This window comes from Zalophus californianus, chromosome 8 (assembly GCF_009762305.2).
Source record: "Zalophus californianus isolate mZalCal1 chromosome 8, mZalCal1.pri.v2, whole genome shotgun sequence".
Classification (NCBI taxonomy): domain Eukaryota; kingdom Metazoa; phylum Chordata; class Mammalia; order Carnivora; family Otariidae; genus Zalophus; species Zalophus californianus.
In genome coordinates this window covers 32,103,798-32,123,308 of record NC_045602.1, presented here as the reverse complement: position 1 = coordinate 32,123,308, position 19,511 = coordinate 32,103,798, and the positions used below count along the sequence as shown (strand labels likewise).

Genomic DNA, 19,511 nt, shown 5'->3' with positions numbered 1-19,511 from the left:
TATTAATAAAGTTAATAGAAGCCGAAAGAACACCGAAAAAAAATCTCCTGGCCCTCCCTGAGACTGACCTAGAATGTATACCGTGCACACACATACACGCAAAAGACCACAAAAACTTAGGATTGTCTATTACTTTCCAATTACTGCTGTGACAGAAAAGGAAAGTTTGGTACTTTGGGGAATTGAAATTAATTGAAAGCAGACTTGAGTTAATTTCCATTTCAGTGTCCTTTATTGAATGGGTCTTTAGTGCACATTTCTAATTTAGTAGAATGAGAACTTTTTATGTTGGGGGGAGGGTGAGGAGGAAATATCTTCCCCTGAAACCAAAGTTAATTCATCAGGATAAATCCTGCAAATGTTTTCAGAGAAGAAAATCTATATGATCTTTGTGATGTAGAAGAATGCTTTAAAAAATTTCAAAGGGGGTTGTTTGTTTTTCACTATAGCTTAGAAGCGACCTAGGTTTCATGAAATGACATATTTCATGACCTTGTTTGTACACATGCCATAGTTTGCACTCTTTCCTACGTTGTCTTTGTTGATCATTGCCACTGTGCTGTGCAGGGCACTGTTACCATCCAGCTTATATGGAAGGAAACTGAAGCTCTCAACAATTAAGTATTTGCTCAAAGTTACTTCAGAAATAGCTCCAAATGAGACCATTACTCTATTAGCCTAGATCTTTAAATAAACCACTTCATGCCACAGCATTTCAAAGTACTATATTAAAAGGAACCACTTTTACTGTCATTAAAAATGTATTCCTTCTTTTTTTTTTTATTTTTTTATTGTTATGTGAATCACCATACATTACATCATTAGTTTTTGATGTAGTGTTCCATGATTCATTGTTTGTGTATAACACCCAGTGCTCCATGCAGAATGTGCCCTCTTTAATACCCATCACCAGGCTAACCCATCCCCCCACCACCCGCCCCTCTAGAACCCTGTTTGTTTCTCAGGGTCCATCGTCTCTCATGGTTCGTCTCCCCCTCCGATTTCCCCCCCTTCATTCTTCCCCTCCTGCTATCTTCTTCTTTTTTTTTTTTTTAACATATAATGTATTATTTGTTTCAGAGGTACAGATCTGTGCTTAATCTCAGGAAAAATGTATTCCTTCTTATGTGGTCTCTGAAAGCCATTTGAACAAACAGGTTGAATGGATTGGTAAAAGGAAAAATGTTCTAGCAAGTCTGATGAGACAGAGAGTGATTGAGAGAAAGAGAAAATACAAAATAAGACAAAAAAGAGAGATGTAACCACCAAATCAGAGGCTATGAAATATTATTTTAAAAATTCTCTATGTCATTTATTGCCAATAATTTTAAAAACCAAATGAAGTGGACAATTTTCTAGGAAAACAAATTGTTGAGCTTTTAAAACTGTCAAGTCAACCACAATAACTATCTAGAGGAGATACTGAAAGGGAGTGTCAAATATCTACCCCTCAAATAAGAAATAACCTAGGAGAGGGGCGCCTGGGTGGCTCAGTTGGTTAAGCGACTGCCTTCAGCTCAGGTCATGATCTCAGGGTCCTGGGATCGAGCCCTGCATCGCGCTCCCTGTTCCGCGGGAAGCCTGCTTCTCCCTCTGACCCTCCCCCTGCTTGTGTTCCCTCTCTCGCTGTCTCTCTCTCTCTCTCTGTCAATTAAATAAATAAATAAAATCTTTAAAAAAAAAAAAAGAAAGAACCTAGGATAATATCACAGGAATTTCTGAAAATAGCAGTGACTGTATTATGTAATCTGTACCAGGGAATAGTATATATGTAAATCACTAAATCCATCCCATGAGGTTCTGATACTGAATCTACTCTAGGAAAGCCTAAATAAATAAATGTACAAATAGTCTAAATAAAATATCAGAAAGCAAAAATACAACCCCATGAGTTTTTTTCTAGAGTATAAAAATGGCTGGATGCTTATAAATCTACTAATATAATTCATTAATCAACAGAATGCAAGAAAGCAAAGAGCATAGTGTGACTCTTAGAAGCAAAATTATAAGGAGATAAAACAAATTTCACAATATATAAGCATGGAGGCAAGTGATTAAAATGAGGATACCCGATGATAATGTAATTTTTTATACCTGCTTCTAAAAACAGAGCTAACCAAATCATTCTTGAATACGTAGCTGCTTATGGTGGCAAAGGCAATACATTAAAGAATTAAAATATAGGACTCTGTCACCAGACATCCCCCAAAATAAGCAGTCTTATTTTGAAAATGGTCCTCGGTCCTCAAGTCAGCCTCTTAATTGACGTTTTCCCAAATATGGGTGTTGCTAAAAACAGGGCAGCCCCTGCCACGGAACCAGGTCACAAGGCCATCAGCACGTCCTTGGTTACCTGCCTGAATGCCTGTCCCCTTCCCAGACTGTGAGCAACTTGGGAGCAGAGTGGGGTTTTATTCACACAAGGAGCTGTGTCCCCAGCTCCTTGTGTCCTTCTGGGGCTTGTCATCAACAAATACTTGTGGAAGTGAATTGAATTCTCATCCAGGACGACAAGAGAAACATGCCTTCTACCACACGGTGCTTCACATAAGCAAAAAAGAATTACTGGTAACTAGAGAAAGAGTTTAGCCTGGAGGTGATTTTTGTTGGGGAGGGTGGGGAATCACCAAGCAAAGTTTTAGTAGCAGAACTGTATCCCCTGTGCCCACCATTGGGCTTAAAGATCCTGCCATCTCCTAACGAAGGGTCCCACGCTAAAACTAATTGTAACTACTGCTCCAGCTGAGAGCTCCCAAAAGCCAGTGAGAAGAGAGGCAAAGAGTGGGCAACTCCATAGCTCAAGGGCACATAGAGGTTCTTTACATTAGAATATAGAATAACAGAGATCCTTTCACTTTCACTCCATGGGCACATTAATTTTCTTGTTTGTTTACCTAATATCAGCCAGGATAGAGTAATTTGGCTGAGTTGTTATGTGTCAACATCAATCAGAAAAAAAGAACACCGGCAGGATATCACACACACACAAAACAACCCAATGGTTAGAATTATTTTAAAATTTAAAATTGAATTTATCATGTCCTTTAGGACATCAGAATGTATCAACAGTTTCAGACCCTATTACTTCCAGGGGCTCTTCTGACTCATTTTATTGACTGGCAAACATAAATGTGCCAGAACCCAATTTTGTGAACCTCAGTGCTATAGCTTGGGTCTGGTTAGGAAGATGTGCTCTCTCTCTTTTCTTATCCTGGTTCGACTTGCTTTAATTTCAACATTTCAAACAGGTTCTCTCCCTGGATTCATCTGAGTTGAAGTTAAGAGCCTCTCCGGGACATTCTGCAGGAGTGGAGAGCACAGTGTTGCCCCAATGCAAGGTAAATGCCTACTTCAGAGGAAGATGAATGACTGTCACTGTATTTTCACCAGGCTGGTCCTGACGGGAACGGGCAGGAAGACAGCAAAGGGCAAGAGAGGCTCCTGGGAGAACCGTGAAGGAAAGAGTCCTGAGCTCCAGCCCTAGGGACGACCCTAATTAGCAGGGGGGTCTTTCCACATGGCAAACCTTAACCAGTCCTCAGGAAGTATGCCTCCTGCTGAGGCAGAGGCTGAGGCAGCAGCAGGCCTCACCAGAGCTGGATCACGTGGCTGAGTTAGTAGTACCTTGTGAAATAGATCATCGGTCACCAAAGCCTTTTGAGGTGAGAGGGGGAACTGGGTTACTGCTGTGTCTCCTGGGAGATGTTTTTTTCATAGTTCAGAAAAAATGACATCCAATTTGGATCTGCCTTTAGCACTTTCAGAAAAGAGAATAGAGTAAGAGCCAATCCTCAGAAGGACTGTAATTTCTCATTACCTCCCAGTGAACAAAGACTCCAGGTGTTGGAAATTACAGACAAACCCTGCAAATCTATAACCTCAGTTAGAAGAATAGCCCACATCTCGTGCACTGTTGACAGGGGTTGGTGATGGTCTTGGGCCACTAAAAACCGACAACATTCTCCCTGTAGAACTGGTCTACCCACAGGCTGTATGCGTTTCTACCTGAGGATCTCAGTCCCTGCAGGTGCCCTGCCTTAAAACCCTCTTCACTCTGCCAGCGCAGAGCCCACTCACCCTTCAAAGGGCAGTTCATGTGTCATACCCTTCATAAGCCTGCCTTGGCCATTCTCCTCACTAAGGCAAGGGTCATCTTATAACCCATTATTACTAGAGTTCAACAACACAATCTAGATAGAAGAAATAGTCAACATTTTTATTCATCGATGAAAAATGTAAATTCATCATGAGCTTGATTATTTCTTCTATAATTTCTTATTATTATATTATATATATTATATATATATTATTTCTTCTATAACTTCTATAATTTACATGGCCTTCCTAGAATTAAGGCATACTGCACCCAGTCAATGAGTAATGTCTTACCACTTCTTACCAATATCTGGTAAATTTGGCACAAAGTGAAAGGTGTAGAAATATTTCACAAAGAGACCAGAACACATTGGGACTGGTTTTGCTAAGAAGCTACATATCCTGATTCCTAAATCTCTTGTTGCACTGTTTCAATTTCCTTTTGGGAACAAGTTGGGGCAAGAATAAGTAAATGAAACAAAGAAGTTCTTCATCCTCCTGCTTCCAAACTGAATTACATGCTTCTCCCATCCCAGATTGTTGGATAGCAATCCTGATCTTCACAACCTTTAAAAATAGATATGGAAACACACTGAACAATCTGACTTGAAATCTATTCTAGGGCTGCTTAAACATGCTATAAGGAAATCATTCCTTGTGTGGATTATACCCGTTTCATCTTGTTCAGAGGCCATTTCAAAATGGTTCCCTCACCGAAGGCAAGTCAACCTAACAGGGAGTTGCATACATGCTGTGCCACATTGTTTCCTGCACTTAGTGCTGTGCACTTAGTGCTTTTCACAGACCATCCTTTTTGCTTTTTGATAATGCTGCAATCTGAACCTTTTTACCAAGCATCCCACTACAGACCGATGTAACAATGTTCCCCCCAAATCAGGATGGCAGTACACCTGCTGACTGGCAGGGTCTGGGGGAGGAGTGGGGGTTGGGAATGGGAGGAATACTGGACTGAGATCCGACCCTGACTTCTCACTCTGCGGGGCCAAGAGGAAGCAACGTACTCTCTCTGGGCTTCCATTTTCTCATCTCTAGTTCAAGGAGGCTCTCAAAGTCCTTGGAACTCTAAAATGCTGAGACTAAAATCTAGCAGGGTGTCTCCAAATATTACTCAGCAACATGGGACTCTAGCAACCAATGGCCTCCCTTCCCCAGCCCCCTCAGTCCCCTCAGCCTCCCATAATTGTTCTTTTGTTCAATCTAAAAAACAAACAAACAAAAATGAAAACAAAACAAAAAACCAAAAAACCCACTATACCCCAAACTGGAATTATGCTAAGCCGTTCACAATTTCCTAATCCTTGATTCTTCCACTATGCAATTTTAGCTGTTTTTTAGTACTTAGGTCTTGATTTTGAGGGAAGGAAACAAAACCATTTGTTCTTCTGATCTTTTCTTTTCTGCTAAATGAGCATCCCTGGTTGTTCTGTTTCTCTCTAATGAATATTTTCACTTGACTCTCCATGGTCACCTCAGGCTCAAGCTGTTTAAATCACACTGGCTCAGGTCATGATCCTCAGGGTTGTGGGATTGAGCCCCATATCAAGTCCCACATCTAGCCCCATGTCGAGCCTCATGACAGACCCTGGGTCTGGCTTGGAGCCTGTTTGAGATTCTCTCTCTCTCTCTCTCTCTCTCTCTCTCTCTCTCCCCCCCACCCCTCCCCCACCCCTGCTGGCAAGCTCTCTCCCTCTCTCTCTCTTTCTCTCTAAAGAAAAAAAAAAGGTAATTAAAAAAATAGGATGATCTGCAATGGCTCTGCCCTTGTTTTACATATATGTATATATATGATTCTAATGTTTTGGATTTAGAAGCAAAGTGAATCCTTTTCATCCTTAGCCCACTTTAGAATGCACATCAGCAACATCACTACCTGGGGTTTGCCCACTTCTTTTCTTTTAACATCCACAGGACCTGCCATTAGCCTGCAATGTCTGCCATCCATCTGCTTGGGGACCCATGCCTCTGGCCTGCTCCAAAACAAATCACATGATAGGCAGTGAATGAGCCAGTGGATGCAAGTTGAATCTAGGGGGAGGAAAAAAAAAAAAGACCTACCCCTTTGAAAGGAATATTTCCAGTCTAGTCATTGAGTCTTTACCTCCTTCCCACACATTCTTTAGGTTGTGTCCTGCCTCTAGGCTGTGGTTTGTGGAGCTGAAGAGAAAGTTACTCAACATCGGGATGCAAAATTCACCTGCCAAACAAATCCCTGCTTGGTAAATTCCTATACATTCAGATGTCAAAGCTTTTTGAATTTATTGTTAATAGGCATAATTCCCATTGACAAAAGTGAAGTAAGTAAGAAGATGCAGTACTTTTGGAAAGCCACTAAAATGTTAGAATGTTCAGAATCACAGAAGTGAGGTAGGCTCATTTGTGAAAATCTTGGGACATGAAGGCTGGGACAGGGCAAAGCTAGGTTGAAACCCAAACTCCCATCCACCTCCACTGGAGCCTATTTCATTCCTATCTCTTGACAACTTCCAGGTCTTCTCAAATTTACAATATCCCATAATCATACATCAAGGATAAAAAAAGTTCCAAGGTTTTTGGTTGCTGCTTAGATGTCACCTTATTAGAAAGGCCTTCCCTGACCGCATGTGTAAGAGCAGGACCCAGCCTCAGCTGCCCACCTGCCTTTCACTGCTTTCTTCTTCTCCATAGCATTTACCAGCAAACGACAATACCATCTATTTCTTTGTTCACCGGCCATCTGGGCCCACCACCTCCACTTCGTGAGGGCATGGGCATTTTTATTCACTCTGCATTCCCTGAGGTCTAACACAAGATCTCGCACAAGATAGGTTTGAATAAATAGGTGTTGAATAAATGAATGAACCAATATCATAGTTTGGAGAGACCAAGCCAAACCAAACCAGCATTACTTGCAATACAAACTAAAGATTAAGCAGATAGTGGTAAAGAAATCAGAATGGAAGGATTACATAGAGATCAGCCAGCCAAACCCTGTTGCTTCACGAATAAAGAAAATGAGGCCGAGAGGTTGAGTGACCTAGACTAAGTCCTAAGCTCCTGTTCGAACTGAAATAATAAAATGGCTTGCTCAGAGGCCCTGGTTACCACTGTGGGAGCCAGAATCTGGGGCTTGCATCTGCAGCTGCAGCCTCAGCCCAGCTGTGGGGCTGGGGGAGCCTGCTTGACACTCTCAGGCCTGAAAACGGGGTTAGAGCTGGATGGCGGAGCTGTGCACACACCGTCTATCAGAGGCACTACAAGAACCTGGAAATGGGAGAGCGAGAAAACTGTATTTGTCAGGACTTCTCTCAAGGAAAGTATCTTGTGTGATTGAAAGGAATGCTTCGATAAACATGGTGAGGGTATGTGGATGGGTGGGGGTGTTTGGGGGTGGGAGTGATGGGCTGTCCTAGGTGCGGTCTTTTTTTTTTTTTTTTTTTTATTTTTTAATTAGAATTAGGCTCCATGCTCAACATGGGGCTTGAACTCACAACCCTGAGGTTAAGAGTCCCATGTTCTCCTGACTGAGCCAGCCAGGTGCCCACGTGGGTGCAGTCTTGAGTAACAACAAATGGTCACCAAAAAGCCTTCTAAGAAAGGTGAGTCCGGTTTCCTTACAAAATGTTTGTTTTGCGGAGTGCTGTAGTGAGGCTGGCACCGAACTGCCTTGATCCGGGATGCAAGGCCAAGTATTGCGAGGCCAAGTATTGCCCTTGAGGGACCTCCTTTCTCACTCTTCCTCCCTGAGGGGATCAGCTTGTCCTTTATTCAAATGTTCAATATTGAAAGCAAATCCATTTGAATGAGTGTCAGATTTTTAGGCAGCCTCGGGTCTCTTGACCCTTAATTTTATATCTCAGGAGCCCCTTCTCACCAAGTCATCGGCTCTGCAAATCACAATCTCACCCTATCCTCTCAGGCAGTCTTCTCTGGAACTTTGGAGAGCCTGGTTGCCTGGGTGAGGCTCCCCACGTGTCCCTGGGCCGGCTAGCCGTTAGCTGGTATGATGTTGCTATTGTAACAGCTAACGCCGGAACCAGTTGAACTTACTTGATTTCTCATTTCATAGTATTTCAAATAAAACTTTATAGTAGTTAGTATATATGATATAGATGTGTAGATGATCACAGTTCATGCATTTCATCAAACACTTGCCTCCATACTTTGTTTCTCCCATTCTCTATGCCTCAAAGATCTTTCCTCACCTAAATAAGCATTTCTCATCCTTCAATGCTCTCTTCAAGCACCTCCTTCTCAATGAAGCCAGCCCTCATCCTCCAAGTCATCTTTAGTCAACCCCTCTTCTGCTGCATTGTCATATCATACTGTTAGTATCTCTCCCTGCTGGGAATGACCGGCTATAGTCTCCATGTCTGATTCCCATGCAAAACTGTCAGCCCCAACTGAGGGGCCATTTCTTATTCATAGCCATAGCGCCTGTGCATCTGGTTCTTACCAGAGTGCTAGACTTTAAGCCTCAGGATAAATATAGATCATCTCCTTATATGGCAGTTTTACTTAATAATAACTTAAAATCTTTTATATATTCTTAAATGCTGAAATATTTTATAGAGAGGCATGCAAAATTAGCTTAGTTTTTAAAAGATAAATACATTTATATTATTTGTTCACATTCTTCTGAGCTAGTTTCAGAACTTTTTATGATGAGCTCTTAACACAAGTTTGAGTTGAATTTAATTCAGTTCCAGAGGATGTGGATGGTTAATGATTTTTTTTTTTCCCTAAGGCAAACAACAATAGGGAGAGTTTGGTAAAAGGGTACAAACTCTCAGTTATAAGATGAATAAGGTCTGAGGGTCTAACGTATAACATAGTGACTATAGTTAATAATACTGTATAATTGAAAATTTCTAAGAGAGTAGAACTTAATGTTCTCCCCCCCAAATAAAGGTAAATATGTGAGCTGAGGAAAAAAGAAAATGACAGAACTTTATTCATTCATAGTAATAGCAAGGAGATGCACTTTTGTTTTAAATTAATAAGCTAGAAAAGGCAAGCTGGAAAAATCAATGCTATTTCACCTAAAATTATAAATTTTGTTTTAACAAAAATTCACTGTCTAAACATAGGGACTGAGAAATCTTTTTGAGCAACTGCCCTTTGGCAAAGACCAAATGTTTCTTTGTATCTGAAAAAAATTTTGATACATCATACACACAAAACTGCATATTCAATATATGAATAAGTTTAGTCTTCAAAGGTCCTACAGCATCTGATAAGTAAAATTCTAATGAATAATAAATATTTATCAAGTAAACATCCTTGAGATGTTATAGTCTTGCCTCAATTATGAAGTCATTGCCAAGTAGTAGGAGGCGAGACCAAAATTGGGTTTTTTGCTAGGTATATTAAGTTAAGTAGACCCAAAAAGAAATTGCATTACTTTGAAACCTGAATTACAAAAATAATTATAAAAGGAATATATATACTCAATGTAGATTTATTGAGAAACTGACCTATTTTGTCGTCTTTCATTTTCTACTCTTTGCAGGTAGAAGAGTCTATGGGAAAACGAGCTGTCCATCAGGAGTTACTGGAGGACAGCAGAAGGCATGGGGGTGTGCAGACCAGGAGTGAGTGATACGTCCTGAGTGACTGACACTAGTTTGATTGTGCATGGGACTCACTGCAGTGAGGGGGCAGATATGCTGCCCAAATTTTGAGTTTTATCTTACACACACTGTCTCCAAGCTTTATTCTCTCAATCTCCTTTGCAAAAGGAATGACTTTCCAATGAATTCCACCTAATTTTTAGCAATGTATCTTTTAAAAAAAAAAGATTTTATTTATTTATTTGACAGAGAGAGACACAGTGAGAGAGGGAACACAAGTAGGGGGGAGTGGGAGAGGGAGAACAGGCTTCTCGTGGAGCAGGGAGCCCGGTGCAGGGCTTGATCCCAGGACCCTGGGATCATACCTGAGCCGAAAGCGGATGCTTAAAGACTGAGCCACCCAGGCACCCCTGCAATGTATCTTTTTAATAGCATATGTTTTCGTCACTGATCCTCCAACAAGTGTAAATCAAGTGGTCTTATCTCCTTTTTCTATCTTATCCTATCATCTAAATTATTATTCCCATGATCATTTATTCAGTCATGCCTTAATTATAGTCTTAATCAGAATAGTAATCAGAATCCTTCAGTGACTCCTAAAGTTCAAATGTCCTAACACAGCAGACCTCTACCTTTCTGGTCTGGCCTCTCCCCAGCTCTCCAAACTTCTCTTTGGTCACTCTCGTACATACACTGGGCTCCTGTCACAAAGAGAATCCTGTGGTTTCCTGTCTTTTCTAGCCTCTGGGCTTTATAGAGTTGTTCCTCAGTGGACATCCTTCCCTTACCCTGGGCTAGCTGTCAAGCTCCTTGTGTCCTTCAGGAGTCTGGGCAAGTAGCACTCTTCGCTGTCTTTCTTGACATGTCTTGCTAAAGGCCCCTGCTTTTTTGTGCTGCCATAGTGTCCTGTCCACACTTCTATTATAGTATTTATGTTAAATTATTAATTTAAGAATCTTACTTCTACCAGAGACAGGAGTCCACATACTCTCAGGGTGTCCATGAATCCCCTGAATTATAGGCAAAATTTTATGTAGGTTCATTTTCTGCTGGGGAGAAGATTCAGAGCTCACATCAGACTCACAACAGAGTCCATATTTACCCTCTCAAAACCAAATTAAGAACCACTGCACTAGACTATGAGTCCCTAGGAAACAGAAAGTAAGTTCTATACTCCTTTGAAACTCCACAATTAGATGCCTAATGTTGGCTGAATGAACGTTTCAGTTATTATTTAGACTAGATATTTATATTAGTAGATATATAGTAAATTCAACCTCCTCTTTTCATGGATGTTTTTAAGTAAATAGGAAGTGTAAAAGGTACATTGGTCAAAGGAAAGATATGGAAGCATTTATGCCAAACTACTACTAACAGTGGTCATTCTTGGAAAGAGGGATGGGATAGGGGTGGGATGGGCTTCAAACTTTACTTATACCCTTGTATCTTTTTTTTAAGATTTATTTATTTATTTGAGAGAGACAGAGAGTGCATGTGAGCAGGGGTAGGGGCAGAAGGAGAGGGAAAGAGAGAATCCTCAATCCTTGCTGAGCATGGAGCCCAATGTGGGGCTCGATCCCATGACCCGAGCCAAAATCAAGAGTCGGATGCTTAACCGACTGAGCCACCCAGGTGCCCCTATACTCTTCAGTCTTGATCAAGTTTGTTTGTTTTACAATGTGTGCTTTTTAGTTTTGAAACTTAAAAATCCTGTTTTATTTATTTATTTTTTAAATTTAATTTTATTATGTTATGTTAGTCACCATACACTGCATCATTAGTTTTTGATGTAGTGTTTGATGATTCATTGTTTGTGTATAACACCCAGTGCTCCATGCAGTACGTGCCCTCCTTAATACCCATCACCGGGCTAACCCGTCCCCCCACCCCCCTCCCCTCTAAAACCCTCAGTTTGTTTTCTTAGAGTCCATAGTCTCTCCTGGTTCCTCTCCCCCTCCAATTTCCCCCCTTCATTTTTCCCTTCCATCTTCTTTTTTTTTTTTAACATATAATGTATTATTTGTTTCAAAGGTACAGATCTGTGATTCAACAGTCTTATACAATTCACAGCACTCACCATAGCACATACCCTCCCCAATGTCCATCACCCAGCCCCCCATCCCTCCCACCCCCCACCACTCCAGCAACCCTCAGTTTGTTTCCTGAGATTAAGAGTCTCTTATGGTTTGTCTCCCTCTCTGGTTTCATCTTGTTTCATTTTTTCCTCCCTTCTCCTATGGTCCTCTGTCTTGTTTCTCAAATTCCTCATATCAGCGAGATCATATGATACTTGTCTTTCTCTGATTGACTTAAACAATACTGTTTTAAACCATAGAACTTTCTTCTTAAGTTCAGGAGACATCTAGCTTCAAATTGCAGATCTGCTACTTATTTAGTTTTGTGCCCCTGGGGATGTTACTTACCCCTTATAAGCCTACATTTCCTCATCTATAAAATGAGGATAATACTTACTTATCCCACATAGTTATCATGCCACAAAGCCTCGCATGAAGTAGGGACTCAGTAAATATTAGTTGAATGCAAATTTTGTTGTCCTTAAGGTTTTGTTTTGTTTTGTTTGCAATCGAAAATAGAACTTAGTGAAATATAGTTCGTTATTATCTCAATACTGTAAGCATTCATACATTCAGTGAAAGTCTGATGTAACATGCCTAGTTTATAAGGTGGCTATTAGCTTTGAGTGCTAACTAATAAAGAATCCCATGATATATTTGTTTGTTTTTAAACATAGAAGAGTTGGGGTGCCTGGGTGTCTCAGTCAGTTAAGCATCTGTCTTTGGCTCAGGTCATGATCCCAGGGTTCTGGGATCGAGCCCCGCATGGAGCTCCCGGCTCAGCGGGGAGCCTGCTTCTCCCTCTTCCCTCTGCCCCTCCCCCCACTCCTGTGCTTGCGCACGCTCTCTCTCTCAAATAAATAAAATCTTTAAAATATATATAAATAAATAAATAGAAGAGTTACAAGATTCTTAAGCAATTTATAAATGTTTAGATTTATAAATGAAGTACAAGTATTGGTTTAAACTAAGTACACTGGTTTAAACTAAGCTCTCAGTTCATCTGTGCAGTGACTAGAAACAAGTTCTTTGCAATATTCACTCACCTCGTGGCCTGTCTCCACCAGTAGACATCACATCATGTTTTGTGAAGTCTTTCTGATTTTTCTAGAGGTTCTACAAGAAATAAAAATGCCATTGATTATTTATACCATCCTTTGTTTTAATAATTTTTTAATGAGTTTTTTATATCACATTCAAGAGATTGCTGTTAAAAAATGTCTAATCATTCAACAATATATAAAGTAAAAAAAATCTCGTTTCTTTTAGTTGTTTCAGTTTTTTTATTTGATTTGATTTGATTTGATTTGATTTATTTATTTATTTGACAGAGAGAGACACAGAGAGAGAGGGAATACAAGTAGCGGGAGTGGGAGAGGGAGAAGCAGGCTTTCTGCCGAGCAGGGAGCCCGATGTGGGGCTCGATCCCAGGATCATAACCTGAGCCGAAGGCAGACGCTTAATGACTGAGCCACCCAGGCGCCCCTAGTCTTTTCATTTTTAAGTTACTTGGTGTTGCGTAGGCACATTCACCTTGGTATTTATATCTTTAGGTGTTTATATCTAACAGTTCTGGACTAATAAAAAATTCCTATGTATTTAAAATTAGCTGGAGTACTCCAACATTCAAAGCAGTTCATCTGACCCTAAAATAATGAAAGCCACAAATCTAGAGATTTTCCTAAGTATCCCACATTAAATGAAAGTCACCTACTTCAAGTGACAAATGAAATAGGTTAATAATAGGTTTTTTTTTGTAGGGGCTAATCGAGGTGATCTACAGTCAAAATTAAGTAGAAACCCATTTGGAAAATACCCTATGAGTGTATGGTGGTTTGGATTTTGTTTTTGTTTGTTTTTTGAGGAGTATAGCAGGTTTCAATCCAGCTATATGTTTTATTTATTTTTCATTATTTCATTATCTGAAGCTTCTTGGGCAGTTTGGCCAAGTCACGGAATCTTTTTGGGCATCAGTTTCTTGATCTGCATAATTGGCATAAGAATAATAACAATGCAGATGTGAGGATTAAGGGAGATGGAAGCTGGGGGGCCAGAGGCTAGAACATGGGCAGTTGGGGCACCAACAGTTTACTTAGTTGCCTTCGTCATTTTGTCAAGGTCCCCTCCTTTATCCTAAGAGAATCTATGTTTATTCCCAGCTTGGCTTGCTCTTTTTTTCCTCTTAACTTTACAGAAAATTTTTCTTAAAATGGTCCTCTTTGTGCATAACTCTGCTCTTTGTACCAAAGGAATCTAACGGGAAATGCCCCACCCAATCCTGGCTCTGTCAGACACTGCTCATTGCCACCCAGCATCCCTTTTCCTTTGGTAATCCAGTTTAAAAACCACATTCCCGGGGTGCCTGGGTGGCTCAGTCATTGGGCGTCTGCCTTCGGCTCGGGTCATGACCCCAGGGTCCTGGGATCGAGCCCCACTTCGGGCTCCCTGCTCGTCAGGGAGCCTGCTTCTCCCTCTCCCACTCCCCCTGCTTGTGTTCCCTCTCTCGCTGTGTCTCTCTCTGTCAAATAAATAAATAAATAAAATATTTAAACAACAACAACAACAACAACAAACCACATTCCCCCTTCTCCTTCACAGCTAGGTGTAACCACAAGAATAGACTCTACCGCTGAGGTAGAGGTAGAAATAATGTGAGCAATCTCTGGGAAGTCTCAAAAGAGAGAACACATCTTTTTCTTCCTATTCTTCCTTCCCACTGGGGGAACACAAGTGAGATAGGTAGAGACTGAGTAACCTTCTTGGACCAAGAGGGATACACTAAGGATGGCAGAAGAGCAGGATAGAAGGAACCAGGGTCCTTCACACAAGGACCTGCTCAAACAGCTCTGGACTGCCTACCTGGGGCCTTTTTTTTTTTTTTTTTTTTTTAACAGGCTCCATGCCCAGTGTGGGGCTTGAGCTCACAATTCTGAGATCAAGAGTCACATGCTCTACTGACTGAGCCAGCCAGGTGGCCCTAGGCTTTTTTTTTCTAACATAGGAGAGAAATTTCTAGCTTGTTTAAGCCACTATTATTTTTGCTTTTCCATCATATATGGATGAACCCAAACTTACTAATATGCTGGTCCTCTAGGAAAATGTCTAGAACCTAGAAGCATTTTTAATTCTTGAAAGTTTTCCCTCCTTTGAGCCTGTGTGTCCCTTCTACTTAAGAACAAATTCTCCCTCTCAGCAGTGAGCCTGCTTCTCTCTCCTCCCCACCTGTGCACTCTCTTTCACTGTCTCTCTCTCTCTCTCAAATAAATAAAATCTTTTTTAAAAAATATACTCTTATATGAACTGGGGAACTAAAAGGAGGTTGAATATGCTATAATAATGAACTTACTGGTTCTACAATTTTGGCAGAGCCTTAACTTTTGTTATCCTCAGATGTCTACTGGGAGCGCACGGAAGAACTGGTAGACGGGGAAAGAGTATTGAAAAGTATCTTAGTAGGGCACCTGGGGGGCACTGCCGGTTAAGCAGCTGACTCTGTTTCAGCTCAGGTCATGATCTCAGGGTCATGAGATCCAGCCCTGTGTGGGGCTCTGCGTTCAGTGAGGAGTCTGCTTGAGTTTCTCTCTCCCTCTCCCTCTGCCCCTCCCGCTCATGCTGGCTCTCTCGCTCTCTCTCTCCCCCTAAAATAAATAAATCTTAAAAAAAAAAAAGTATCTTAGCAAAGAAATATAACCATCCCTTCTTTCCCATTGTTCATCCTCCGCCCAGGTATGACAATAAATAGCAGGTGTCAGGGTACCTTATACAGTAAGGTTCTTGCACTTCTCCCCAATCACCCTTTACCACCATTATGCGCCATCTCTACCCACCCCACCCACCCTCACACTCCATAAGGAGTCCAGTGAAAATTTAAGAGAAGGAGGAAGCTTTTTAGAGAGCATAAGAATTTTCTATTATTTGCCTCTTCGTTGCTTGCTGAAATCATGCCCACATAGCCTGAGGAAAATGGTTAGAGCTGGCACGGACCCGTATGAGGGCAATGTATTTTCAAATAGCTTTGAGTTAAATAACCGTTGTCCAAAAAAAGTCCTAAACAGCTACTTCCTCATTCCCAGGGGATAAATTCTAGACCCTTCCTCAAATGAAAAAATTTGAGCATCTGATCAGCTGCCACTTTCTCTTTTTATTTTTCTATTTTAGGACAACTTAAATGGGTGTTAATACCTACTAAACTCTCTTTTCTCAATAAGGGCAGGAGCAGATAACAAAATAATCGGAAGAATATCCTTGGCTAAAACTTAGCAATTTATGGTTTAGTTCATCTTATTTATAAGAGGCACTGAAAGCACCTTACAAATAAAATAATGAGGATTTTTTCTTACATGGTTCCCAAGGTGATTTCTGATCTCTTGAAAGCACAGGTGATTAATCAAGTCACTGGGGACAAACAGCAGTAATGTGATTGTCAAACTATGGATATTGATCAAACTGTGCTTCATTTTCATGGTGTGTGTGTGTGTGTGTGTGTGTGTTGGGAGATGGTCAGTGGGAGAATCAGTACTTTCAACGTTGTCCCTGAGAGAAGATTAGCAGGAATTATTAAATATTCTTACATTTTATAAAAAATCCAAAAGCTGAGAAAAATATTGAGCAACTCATACTCCAGTCCCTAAACTCAAAATCAGAAGGTTCTTAATCTGGGATCCATAGATTAAAATTTAGACCATCTGTAAATCGCCTGACATTGTTTGATTTTACAATTCTTTTTTCAGAGAGGAAGGAAGACTTTTTGTGTGCCCATTGCTTGGAGCTTACTAGTTTACTGCTATATTGATATTCACTCTTATATACAGAGAAGAGAGAAAAGGAAGAAGGGGAATAAAGAGGAACCAGGAGTCTCATCAGTTCTGTCCCAAATCAAATCAAATGTATATGAAATTTGCACAAGGTATTTATCTGTTGACTTTTATGTTGTATTTGTATTAAAAGTTAACAATAGTATGATCATCTTCCTTTCAAAGCCTCTGAGGTTTCAAACTGGTTTAGATGGCATTTTCAGAGCCCATGGTATTAATAAAAATGTAGATGTTAATTAAATTCAAGGAAACTGTTTAGAATAAATGTGTCAAAAATTTATTTTTCTAGGATAAATTTCTGACCATTTGTGTTAAATCCTTCAGACATACTTTCAATGAAATGGCTATACCATTTACAGTAATACAATTTTGTATTGAAAGGAGATTTTTAAAAAGACAAAGGGTAATAAAAAGACATATTTCTATATTTTCAGAATACTAGTTTCAACATATAAAAACCCATATAATTCCAATACTAATTATAATGGAATGCTATTCTTGCTTAAGTAAAGGATAGAAAGCTTTCAGGTGAAACCCGATTCTTCTCATCATGCTCCAAAACCCCACAAAGAGTTTAGAATTAAGTTTCACTAATGTCCCTGTGTAATTAATCAGCACACATTATTCTATACATAGCAGAGTGAACTCTGATAGAATCCTCTGTCCCTTTTCTGTGTTACAAAAGGCATTCCTAATTTTTATTCTTTATTCTTAATCCCAAAGAGGCATATACATGTTGGATTTATCTGCCTTGTAAATCAAGAAACTTGTCATCTTTTCTTTAAGATTGTTCTCAAAATGTAATTCCACTTCAAATTAATATGTAAATATCCAACACTCTTCAGTCTCCAAACATTTCATTAAGGCAGATTATGATAAAATTAAAAAATTAAGCAAAGGCAGATTATGATAAAATTAAAAAATTAAGCAAGAAGATAAATATTGTACAAATTGTTATAACTTTTAAATAGCTATTTCTTTAAATGGCTACCTTAAATAAATGTCAGCATGGTTTGAATCTAAATTAGTAAGGATATATGGGATTTCTTCTTTTATGAAAATATTTCCCCTGTCAATGCCTTTCAAAGCACATAAAAGCACACACTTACCCCATGTTGCTTGCTGAGGTTATATCATCCTCAGATCAAGGCTTATCTGGATTCTAAATTAATTTAAAGGTTATAAAAAAAAAAAAAGCAGGAGAGGTTTGACTTCCCCGGAAACGAGACTGTCATATGCTAACTAGGCTTTTAAATGAGGAAAACTAGTGTGTCTTCTAATTATATAAGCTTCAGGTCAAATTCTAGCATCAACTAATCAACTGAACTGGATTTACTTTCAAGGAGTAAGAGAAAGAAAACTATTTAAAAGGAATGACTTTGTTATCATAGAAAACTGGAAACTTTAGCATTAAAAAGTTATTTATATATCAATAAAAAGCTAAAGATTTTGAAAGGAAAGTATCTTGTTACCTTAGATATTTTGAAGAAAAATATTGGGAAAAATTTAGTTTGCAGTAAAACAAATATTTTTCTATATTTTCCAGAAGTTTTAAAATTGCATTATATGTCCTGGTCCCTAAAAACATCCTCTCAATTTATCTTAATTTGTATAAATTCTAGTACAATAATATTTAATCTTAAAACATACCAATTAGTGCTAACCAACAAATCCAAAAGTGTCTAATTTTAAAAATGTATCTTTGGACAGTTAAAAATAGGGTCTTTTGAAATTAAATACATAATCTATGATTATGGGAAGCTAACAAAAATACCATTTTTGGTTCTACTTTAAAAGACATTTCAACCCAGATTTATAGTAGTACAACAAATTTTTTAAAATTTAGCAAGTATAGTACACTTGCTAATTTGAGAAGTATAAATTTCCACAAGATTTTGAATGAAGAAATATGATATTAAAGTTACTGTTTATAGCACTTTTTGGTCATTTTCGGAAAAATAGTTCCAGCAAACACTCAGGTCTTTATTGTAATTTTTAATATGTAGCTGTCATGTACTCTTCTGGTAATTTTTTTTTAAGATTTTATTTATTTATTTGAGAGAGAGAATGAGAGAGAGAGAGCAGGAGATGGGGGAGGGTCAGAGGGAGAAGCAGACTCCCTGCTAAGCAGGGAGCCCGATGCGGAACTTGATCCCGGGACTCCAGGATCATGATCTGAGCCGCAGACAGTTGCCCAACCAACTGAGCCACCCAGGCGCCCACTCCTCTGGTAATTTTTATATTTATTTATTTATTAAAGATTTTATTTATTTGGCAGAGAGAGACAGTGAGAGCAGGAACACAAGCAGGGGGAGTGGGAGAGGGAGAAGCAGGCTTCCCGATGTGTGGGACTCGATCCCAAGACCCTGGGATCATGACCTGAGCCGAAGGCAGACGCTTAATGACTGAGCCACCCAGGCGCCCTTCTGGTAATTTTAAACTGTATTATCTAAAAGGTAAAAAAGCTTCCTTGGCATAGAATAGGTGAGGACACATAGATCTACTTTTTTAAAAAAATGAAATATAATTCACATACCACACATAAAAATTGCCCTTTTATTGTGAAAAATTCAATGGTTTCTAGTATTCACGAGGTTGTGCGACCATCACCACTAATTCTAGAATATTTCCATCACCCCAAAAAGAAACCCCATGCCTCCCAGTTCCTCCTTCCCATAGCAACTACTCCCTATCTCTATGGATTTGCCTATTCTGGACATTTCACGTACAATATGTGGCCTTTTGTGACCAGCTCCCTTCACTTAGTATAATGTTTTCAAGGTTCATTCATGTTGTAGCATGTGTCAGTATTTTATTCCTTTTTATGGCTGAAAATACTCCTTTATATGGATATACCACATTTTGTTTATTCATTCATCAGTTGATAGACATTTGGGTTGTTTCCAATATTGAGCTGTTATGAATAATTCCCATACAGGTCGATTTATTTGGGGGAC

At 39.5% G+C, this 19,511-nt stretch overlaps 1 protein-coding gene across 2 annotated transcripts in view; it reads right to left on the bottom strand.

Moving 5' to 3' along the window:
- ARHGEF33 (Rho guanine nucleotide exchange factor 33) overlaps nucleotides 1–17,783 on the bottom strand; it is a 115,446-nt gene extending 97,663 nt beyond the window's left edge. For both annotated transcript variants that reach the window (XM_027620869.1, XM_027620868.2), the window contains exons 1-2: nucleotides 17,664–17,783; nucleotides 12,787–12,856 (exon numbers count right to left, since the gene is read on the bottom strand). The gene's annotated coding sequence lies outside the window, so the exon portion shown is untranslated. The remainder of the gene's footprint in view (nucleotides 1–12,786; nucleotides 12,857–17,663) is intronic.
- Between the last annotated feature and the right edge of the window lie 1,728 nt (nucleotides 17,784–19,511).